The 10,794-nt window shown below is 45.5% G+C and overlaps 1 protein-coding gene across 1 annotated transcript in view; it reads left to right on the top strand.

Annotated features, from left to right (window-relative positions):
• The window catches only part of OSBPL11 (oxysterol binding protein like 11), an 89,392-nt gene that overhangs the window by 655 nt on the left and 77,943 nt on the right, over positions 1-10,794 (top strand). Inside the window, exon 2 of the mRNA XM_025375394.1 lies at positions 9,130-9,133. The gene's annotated coding sequence lies outside the window, so the exon portion shown is untranslated. The remainder of the gene's footprint in view (positions 1-9,129; positions 9,134-10,794) is intronic.

Raw genomic sequence — 10,794 nt, 5'->3', positions numbered from 1 at the left:
TCCCTCCTTCCTTCCTTCCTTCCTTCCTTCCTTCCTTCCTTCCTTCCTTCCTTCCTTCCTTCCTTCCACGGAGTTACACTCTTGTTGCCCAGGCTGGAGTGCAATGGCAGTATCTCAGCTCACTACAACCTTTGCCTCCCAGGTTCAGGCAATTCTCCTGCCTCAGCCTCCCAAGTAGCTGGGATTACATGCGTGCGCCACCACACCTGGCTAATTTTGTACTTTTTTAGTAGAGACGGGATTTCACTATGTTGGTCAGGCTGGTCTTGAACTCCTGACCTCAAGTGATCCACCCACCTCAACCTCCCAAAGTGCTGGAATTACAGGTGTAAGCCACCACACCCAGCCTTAGTTGATTTATTTCCCATCCCTTGGCACGCATATGTCTCACCAATAAGTCCAGAGTGGTTGCTCCTTCTCACTCACTGGGCCCAGAGCTTTGGTGCAAGTCCCAGAGTCCAAAGTCCATAGAACCTGGAATCTGACATTCAAGGGCAGGAGGAACAGAAGGAAGCATCCAGCATGGGATAAAGATGAAAGCCAGCAGATTTAGCAAGCCAGCTTATCCCATTTTCTTCTGCCTGCTTTGTTCCAGCCACACTGGCAGCCAATTGGATGGTGTCCACCCACATTGAGAGTGAGTCTGCCTCTCCCAGTCCACTGACTCAAATGTCAATCTCCTCTGGCAACACTCTCACAGACACACCCAGAAACAATACCTTACCAGTTATCTGGGCATCCTTCAAGCCAATCAAGTTGACACCTAATATTAACCATCACAGCATCCTAGAGGAATTCATTTTCACCATGTTTGAAATATTTTCATATTTCAAAATTGCTTGTGCAGGATCTGGATTTTAAACAAACTTTTTTTTTTTTTTTTAAATTTTTTGAGACAGCGTCTCGCTTTGTTTTCCAGGCTAGAGTGCAGTGACGCGATCTCAACTCACTGCAACCTCTGCCTCCCGGGTTCAAGTGATTCTCCTGGCTTGCTGGAGTATCTGAGACTGAGTAGCTGGGACTACAGGCATGTGGCTACATGCCACCATGCCCAGCTAATTTTTGTATTTTTAGTAGAAACAGTGTTTCACCATGTTGCCCAGTCTGGTCTCAAACTCCTGACCTCAAGTGATCCACCTGCTTTGGCCTCCCGAAGTGCTAGGATTACAGGCGTGAGCCACTGCACCCGGCCAAATAAACATTTTTTAAAAATTGCTTTGGCAGTGGGTTCATACAGTAGAGACTTGTGCCAGCCTGAGGCAAAACCAAATGAGAAGAGTGAGGTGGACAGATTACAGGGTCAAATTGGTATGTGTCTAATCCTCCAAAGACAGGATATCCCAGTGAAGTTCCCAAGGCAAAAGACTTCAAGGGCTGAGGACTGCAGATGGGCTTTATTACTGTAAGCAGGCCAGATCATCCTTAGAAGCGTTGAGCCTTAGATGGAGCTGTTTTTTTTTTTTTTTTTTTTTTTTTTTGTGCGGTTTTTGAGGCATGGTCTTGCTCTGTCACCCAGGCAGTGGCGCCATCAGAGCTCACTGCAGCCTTGACCTCCTGGGCTCAAAAAATCCTCCCACCTCAGCCTCCCCAGTAGCTGGGACTACAGGTGCGTGCCACCACACTCAGTCTCACCATACTCACTACACTCAAAATATTTTTTTGGTAGAGATGGGGGTCTTACTATATTGCCATAGCTGATCTCAAACTCTTGGCCTTAAGCAATCCTCCCACCTTAGCCTCCCAAGGAACGAGGGTTACAGGCATAAGCCACTGTGCTTGGCCAAGACTGAACATTTTGTATGGGACCTCTCTTCCTCCAGTACAACTGGGGTTTTTTTTGTTTGTTTGTTTTGTGGAAGAGATGGGATCTCATCATGTTGTCCAGGCTGGTTTTGAACTTCTGGGCTCAGGCAATCCTGCCTCAGCCTAGCAAAGTGCTGGAGTTACAGGCATGAGCTGCCGTGCCTGGCAGCCCAATGTTTTTTGTCTGTGAATATGGTTTAAATGATTAAGTACAGGCTAGAGCAAACAGAAGGAACTAGTAGATATAATCATTAGAAGGATCGTACAGCTATTTGTTTTTCATTTAGCATAATGAAATACTTTATTCATTCAGCATTTAACAACTAGTGGGGTTTGTGCTTCAGTGGAGAATACAGACATCAAAACACCTCTCAGCTTCCAAGAGCAGACGTTCTAGTGGAGAAGACGAAGTTGACAAGGCATGAACACAGACAGCTTTATGCAGAGTGTGCCAAGAGCCCAGCAGGGGATGTTGGAACATATTGGGGTGGACTTAGCTTTTCTGAGGGTGGAGAGGAACAGTAATGCCTGAGTTTGAGTTTGATTTTGGAGAAGCAACGTACTGAAAGCAGAGAGCAGAGCACATGCAAAGCCAGGTAGTTGTGAAAGAAGCCACTTGGTTCAGATGATAGAGTGATGCAGGGTTGGAATGTACGGTTGGGAAGTGGAGTATGGGGATGATAGATGAGGCTGCAGAGCGGGGCAGGAACAGCTTCTGATAGGCTGCCACACATGCACTGAGGCACTTGGAATGTGGTGAATAAACAATGGGGAACAAACCATAAAAAAGCTTTAGGGCTGGGCATGGTGACTCACGCCTATAAGCTCAGCATTTTGGGAGGCTGTGATGGGAGGATCACTTGAGCTCAGGTGTTTGAGACCAGCCTGGGCAATATGGCAAAACCTTACCTCTACAAAAGATACAAAACTTAGCCAAGTGCTGTGTGTCCCACAGCTACTCTGGAGGCTGAGATGGGAGGATCATCTGAGCCTGGGAGGTCGAGGCTGCAGTGAGCTGTGATAGTGCCACTGCACTCCAGCCTGGGTGACAGAGCAAGACTTCGGCACACACACACACACACACACACACACTCCATTAGGCCTAGAAATGCCACAATCATATTTGTATTTTAATAGATCACCAAGAATGCAGTAAGAATGATTATAAAGGGCAAGAACAATGAAGAGGGACTACTGAGAAGGCCAGAGCCATCATTTGGCACAAGTCATATGAACGCATTTTCGTTATGAACAAATTAAATAGTTCAGAAGTTATTCCAGAAGGAACACACTAGCCTATGAATGGATATTTAGATTCTATTACAAACTATGAACAAGCTTGTATATTTGCTCAATAAATTACTTCCAAAAAAGATGACTTCTTAAAATGGTCTTTAAAAAGCTAGGTGATCATTCTCTTGGCATGGCTAATAAGATTTTTCCAGGAGTTAAGGAAAGTATAAGATGGTGAGAGCACATTAAGATTACTTCAGACCCAATTAATATCAGCCACAGCATGACTGAGCCCAGAACTGTGGAGATCAGCACTGATTCTATTAGAATCCAATCTGACACTGGCACTCATATGTTGAGTGCAGCATTATTCACAATAGCAAAGTCATAGAATCCACCAAAGTGTCCAGTGGATTGGATAGAGAAAATGTGGTACATACATCACGAAATACTATGCAGCCATAAAAATAATGAAATCATCTCTTCTGCCCCAGTATCTCCCAATATACACATGTAACAAATATGCACATATATCCTCTGGATCCAAAATAAAATTTTAAAACGAAAAAGAATGAAGTGTGAGAGGGGAAGAACTCTCAAAGCTCCCAAGGATAGGCTTGGGAAGAGTAGGTGAATGAAATGAAAATGTGCTCTATTTTTCCTTCCTTGGAAGACCTGGCCTTAAAGAGGAAACTGGTGACAAGGGAAAATCAGGCTGAGCCTTTCAGAGCAATTCGGCACGTGAAGCTGATGGTGCAGGAGATGGTGTCTGAACCCACACCCCACCACCACTGCTGCTGTTGGCTGACTGTCAGTGGTTGGTCATGAAAGGCTATTTGATATGCAAAGCTTAAAACAAGTGGCCTCCACTCTACCTTTCTGTGGCAGCTCTCTTCCTAGTTCACCTGTTAATCACTGAAACAATTGAAAGCCTTCCAAGGTCTAAGATCAGATTTGTTTGGGGTCATACCTTCCTTAGGTTCTGTTCCAACACCCTCTCCAACAGACTGATGCTGATGTTAGTTCTCAGCCGAAAGCCTTGCAAGCATCAAGAATTCACATTATCAGCCAGGCGCAGTGGCGCACGCCTGTAATCTCAGCACCTTGGAGGCCGAGGTGGGCGGATCACTTGAGGTCAGGAGTTCAAGACCAGCCTGGCCAACATGGCGAAACCCTGTCTCTACTAAAAATACAAAAACTAGCTGGGCCTGGTGGCACACCTGTGATCCCAGACTCGGCCTCCCAAAGTGCTGAAATTATACGCATGAGCCACCACGCGTGGTCACCCCCAGTATTTTATTTATTTATTTATTTATATTATTTTATTTTATTATTTTTTATTTTTATGTATGTATGTATGTATGTATCTATTTTTTTGAGACAGAGTCTCGCTCTGTCATCCAGCCTCTATCCTCTCTGAACCACCAAGGTTTGTTTGTCTGAGGGCCATGACTAAGGCTGCGGCCTTTCTCTGATCTTGCTTTTCCTTCTCGGCCTATTCCTTTGGTCCCTATTGTAGAATACCAAGGTTGCCACGTTTAATCATGCCTCCAGATTTTGTTCAGGGCCCAGGGCTTGCTTTTGGAGCTTTCTCCTGATATCTGCGGCTGATTGGTTAATAAACTTATCTTTTAGGATCAATTGACCCTCAACGGAGTTGAATGACAGGGGAGTGTATTTTCTTAAGGCCTCCCATAGCTGCTTGAGGAAAGCGAAAGGATTTTCTTCCTTTCCTTAAGTTACAGTGGACATCATTAAATAATTCATGGGCTTTTTCCTCATTCTTTTTAGTCCTTCTAGAACACAGGTTAGCAAATGTTTGCGATTCCAGTCCCCATGATCTGAGTTGAGGTCCCAGTGGGGACCCATACTGGGGATGGCTTGCTGACCGGTAGGGAATTTGTCCCTTTCTTCAGCTGTCATTCTATCATTTACTTGACTAGGATGCCAAGTATTACCAAATACTCAGGCTACAGCCAAAGCCGCATTCTTTTCATTAAAGGCCAGGGTTTGATCTAACAATAGCATGTCATCTCTCCAAGTAAGGTCGAAGGTTTGCCCTAGACCCTGTAGGACACCTATATTCCTATCAGGAACATCTGAAAACTTCCCCAGGTCTACCTTGATCTGCTTTAAATCAGAGAGGGAGAAGGGTACATGTACCCATGTTGGGTCAAATTCCCCTCCCCCTACAGCTTGAAGGGGACATAACTGATAGCCTGGGGGGTTTTGTGGTCCCTTGGAGATTTTTTTGCTTGTTTCCTTCTGGGCAGGGGAGATTAGAGGAGGCTTATCATTAACAGGAAGGGGAGCTATAGGGAGGCTAGGATATGGAGGTAAGCTGAGAGGTCCTCCTGTGGAATGTAAATTGCAAGCTTTACATAGTTGTGGATTATCCTTCAGTGAAAAGAAAGCTTGGACATAAGGCATTTCACTCCATTTGCCTTCCCTCTTACAGAAAAGGTCAAGCTGCAGGATAGTATCGTAATTTATACTTCCCTCAGGTGGCCATTTTTTCCCATCACAGAGAGAATATTGGGGCCAGGCCATAGTGCAGAAAAAAATAAGCTGCTTCTTTTTCAGGGTTTGCGGGTCAAATTAGTCCCAGTGGCTTAAGATGCATTTCAAGGGTGAAACTGTTGATGCCTGAGTGTTTCCCATCCAAAAGAAAAAACCACCTGTGGTTTTGGTTTGTTTCCACCCCCACCCCCACCCCCTGCCCAAGAACCCACAATGGTCCCTGGACTCTGCTGATCAGAATAGTTGCACTCACCAAAGCAGCAGCAGAAACACTAGTCTTCCTCCTAGACCACAAAGAGGACCAAAGAGGGTCGGATTTAGTGGCCCTTACCAACGCATTCTCAAAAACCTGCACCCTTGCCCTTCCTCTTAGACCACAAAGAGGACCAAGAAAAAATCGAATTTAGTGGCCCTTGCTGAAGCATTCTCGAAAACCTGTTAAGATTCCTAAGCATTTTCTCCTGTTAGTATTGGGACCTTACCCTTGTCCTATAAAGGTAATATGCCTCAAAATGGAGTGGAGGGCCATACCCTGAGGGAGGGAAGGGATCTCCAGTGTTGAAAGAGTGACGCCTTTTGTCCTCACTTCTCATCGTATGAATAGGAAGCATATAATTTCCGAGGCTCCCCGTATCCTAGCTTCAGGAATAGCTTTTGTTAGGCCTCCTAGTCTGAGGAGGGATCCTAAAATTCCAGATAGTGCCCTCCCCACCGATGGGGCTTTAGGCAAAAAATTATGTCTTTCTGATTGGTGAGCCTGGGTGCCTAAAGAAGGGAACAGAGTCCTGAAATTTCCACTAGAAATCATTCTTATAGGAGAAACTAGAAAAGCAACACAGACAGGGACTAGCCTCGGAGAAGAGAGGCGGGAGGAAGTTTGTCTGACAGATGTTACGACCCAGGAGGCAAGGGTCAAGATAGATAGGATAGATGGGCGAGTCTCACTTGGGTGATGTGACTTTGAGAGTTCTGCTCATGTCTGCAGGGTCAACCAACTTTTTGTCAGAACCCCCAAGCTGAATGGCTTTCCTCTCTGTTGACCCTGAGCTCAGCCCAGAAGTACAGGAAAAGCAGAAGTTGGTTCCAGGCAAACCAACACTCCCAACTCCAAAGAGTGGGGGGGTTGTTAGAGAACACTTTCCCAGAAAGCCTGATACACATGTCTTTAGTCTGGTGGCTGCGCTAGTTGCTTTTAACTGGCCGGCAGGAGCCTGGCATTTAGCCCCCAAATTCTAAGGAAAAATAGGACAGAATAGCAAGCGAAAGGGGTCCAATGGTACTCACTGTGTGGCGAAATCCCCAATGAACCCCCAAGATATGTTCAGAGTTTGTTCCTTCCGGTGGGTTCGTGGTCTCACTGACTTCAAGAATGAAGCTGTGGACCTTCTCAGTGAGCGTTACAACTCTTAAAGGTGGCACAGACCCAAAGAGTGAGCAGCAGCAAGATTTATTGTGAAGAGCGAAAGAACAAATCTTCCACAGCATGAAACGGACCTGAGCAGGTTGCTGCAGCTGGCTGGGGTGGCCAGCTTTTATTCCCTTATTTGTCCCTGCCCATGTCCTGCTCATTGTCCATTTTACAGAGTGCCGATTGGTCCATTTTACAGACTCCTGATTTGTCCACTTTACAAACCTCTAGCTAGCTACAGAGTGCTGATTGGTGCATTTTTACAGAGCACTAACTGGTGCATTTTACAAACCTCTACCTAGCTACAGAGCACTGATTGGTGCGTTTTACAATCCTCCTGTAAGACAGAAAAGTTCTCCAAGTCCCCACTCCACCCAGGAAGTTCAGCTGGCTTCGCCTCTCAGTATGGTTGTCAAATTCCATTTTAAAGCTGTAGTGACCAAACATGGAGGCCCATGCCTGTAGTCACAGCACTTTGGGAGGTTGAGGCAGGAGGATCATTTGAGCTCAGAAGTTCAAGACCAGCCTGGGCAACATATCAAGACCCTATCTTGGCTGGGCATGGTGGCTCATGCCTGTAATCCCAGCACTTCAGAAGGCCGAGGCAGGTGGATCACCTGAGGTCAAGAGTTCAAGACCGGTTTGACCAATATGGTGAAATCCAGACTCTACTAAAAATATAAAAATTAGCCAGCCATGGTGGTGCACACCTGTAGTCCCAGCTACTTGGAAGGCTGGGACAGGAGAATTGCTTGAATCCAGGAGGCAGAGGTTGCAGTGAGCCAAGATCGTGCCACTGCACTCCAGCCTGGGCAACAGAGCAAGACTACCTCTCAAAAAACCAAAACAAAACAAAACAAACAAACAAAAACATTTCTACAAAGTAAAAAAATTAGCTGCATAGAGTCTTCCAAGGTGCAGTTCCTTCCCTGCCAGGGCCTTTCTGGGCACATCCTTCTAGACAGATGCACATTAGCACAGTAAATTCCCCAAGAAATTCTGCAATAAAGGAACCAGTCTAACTTAAAAAAAAAATTAGTGTTTTTCAAATGTATGAAATCACAGCAAGAAAAATTTTAAATCACATAACACCTATTAATACCCCACAATATTGTGTGGAGTACATATTGAAAAGTGCTCCCCTGGTGTTTGCCATTTTTTTTCTTTTGGTAAAGGGATGAAGTTTTTTCAAAAGAAATAATGGCACATGCCCTCTCACATAAATTAACGTTCTCCAACAAATGAGTCATGTCATGGAAACAATACATTCACATACTATTTCAAAAGCTGATCCACATGAGCGCTCCCCAGAATTCATAACCCTGACATTTCGTGCTAATAAGCATTAGTTGCCTTTTCTCTCCTTTCCCATGGCAACCCCTGGCATTCACCACTTGATGGAAAGGTCATGTGACTGCAGTTAAATCTGTTCATTTTACTGAACTTGTGAGCAAAATACTACCTGCACTAGCCAAATGAGTCTAAAACCGGACAAGAAGGACACATAGCTTTAAAATAAATGTGTTCTTATTTTGTAATACAGTTTCAAGAGCTCCAGTGAAATACTTTTTAAATTTTTTTTTATTTTTTGAGACAGAGTCTTGCTCTGTCGCCCAGGCCGCAGTGCAGTGGCGCAATCTCAGCTCACTGCAAGCTCCGCCTCCCGGGTTTACGCCATTCTCCTGCCTCAACCTCCCGAGTAGCTGGGACTACAGGCGCCTGCCACTACGCCCCGCTGGTTTTTTGTATTTTTAGTAGAGACAGGGTTTCACCGTGTTAGCCAGGATGGTCTCGATCTCCTGACCTCGTGATCCGCCCGCCTCAGCCTCCCAAAGTGCTGGGATTACAGGCGTGAGCCACCACGCCCGGCGAAATACTTTTAAGTTCAATAGGGATTCAGGGGAAAGTTGTGGAGAGAAGCAAAAAATGGGAGAGAAATTTCATTTTATCAAAATCAGAATAAAACTGTGACTCTTTTTCTCCTTTCCCATCCTTCATTCCTCCTCTCAAATAAAAACATCAACTGTCTATTTCTTTCACTCCCACAACAAGCTTTGAGCTTGGCAGGGGAGTGTTTGCAGAGAAATGCTGCTCTCTTAGAGCACTTTAGCTGAATCACTCCATTAGAGTGGGAAATCACAAAAAGATTTCTGCCTAAACTGCAGGCGGGTGTGGCGGGAGGTAGAGGATCTCTTGATTAATTGAAACTCTGTTTCACCAAAGTAGTAAAACCAATGTGAACATTTTGTCTTCTCAAAATGTCTTTCTTCCTTTTCTTTCTTTTCTCTTTTTTTTTTTTTTTTTTTTTTGAGATGGAGTTTCGCTCTTGTTGCCCAGGCTGGAGTGCAATAGCACGATCTTGGCTCACCGCAACCTCCACCTCCCAGGTTCAAGCCATTCTCCTGCCTCAGCCTCCCGAGTAGCTGGCATTACAGGCGCCTGCCACTATGCCTGGCTATTTTTTGTATTTTTAGTAGAAGCGAGGTTTTGCCATGTTGGCCAAGCTGGTCTCGAACTCTGGACCTCAGGTGATCCACCTGCCTCGGCCACCCAAAGGGCTGGGATTACAGGCGTGAACCACAACGCCTGGTCTCTTTTTCTTTTTTTAGGAAATTGTGGGCTTACAACCTTATTCTCAGTGGGAACTTTTTTTTCCTGGCTGCATTCCTCCCTGTGTTGCCCTCCTCTCATGGGATTAGCACTGTTCCCTGCACCCCTGCTCCCTGCTCCCTTGCCCCGAGTTTTTCTGCGGCCTATCCTCCCATTCATTCCAGCTGTGGGTTCTTGTGCTTCAAGGAAACAAATCACACTTCCCTTTCTTGCATGTCAGGGTTAGAGAGAGAAAATAAAAACAGGCAGCATTTGTTCAGCACTTACTAGACATCAGGCACTTTTTTTTTTTTTTTGAGACAGAGTCTCGCTCTGTCACCCAGGCTAGCTAAAGTGCGATGGCACAATCTTGGCTCACTGCAACCTCTGTCTCAAGCAATCCTCCCTCCTCAGCTTACCTAGTAGCTGGGACTACAGGCACATGCCACCTCACCCAGCTAATTTTTTTTTTTTGAGATGGAGTTTCGCTCTGTCACCCAGGTTGGAGTGCAGTGGTGCGATCTCAGCTCACTGCAACCTCATTCTTCTGGGTTGAAGCAATCCTCATGCCTCAGCCTCCCGAGTAGCTGGGACTACAGGTGCATACCACCATGCCCGGCTAATTTTTGTATTTTTAGTAGAGATGGAGTTTCACCATGTTGGCCAGGCTGGTCTCCAACTCCCGACTTCAAGTGACCCTCCCTTCTCGGCCTCTCAAAGTGCTGGGATTACAGGTGTGAGCCACCATGCCTGGCCCCATAATTTTTGTATTCTTTTGTAGATGTGGGGTTTCACCATGTTGTCAAGTCTTATCTTGAATTCCTAGGTTCAAACAATTCACCCGCCTTGGCCTCCCAAAGTGCTGGGATTACAGGTGTGAGCCATCGTGCCTGACCTTCTACATGTTTTCTTATTTCATCCTATTTTTCCATTTTACAGATGAAAAAAGTGAGGCTTACCAAGGCAAGTAACCTTCCCAGGATCACATGCACTAAGTGGGAGAGCCAGGATTTGAAGGCTTGTGCCAAAGTTCATGTTCTTAACCACCGTAATAAATTCATTCAAAGCGAGACTCCCTCTCAGAAAAAAAAAAAAAAAGTATATAGTGTCAAGTGCTATGAAGAAAACTAAAGCAGGGTAAAGGGATAGCGTGTAATGGGTAGGAACTGCTACTCTGTATAGAGTGGTCAGGGAAGGTCTCTAGGAGGAGATGACACTGAAGCAGAGATGGCCTTAGGTAT

This window comes from Theropithecus gelada, chromosome 2 (genome assembly GCF_003255815.1).
Source record: "Theropithecus gelada isolate Dixy chromosome 2, Tgel_1.0, whole genome shotgun sequence".
Lineage (NCBI taxonomy): Eukaryota > Metazoa > Chordata > Mammalia > Primates > Cercopithecidae > Theropithecus > Theropithecus gelada.
This window is presented reverse-complemented; position numbering and strand designations above follow the sequence as displayed.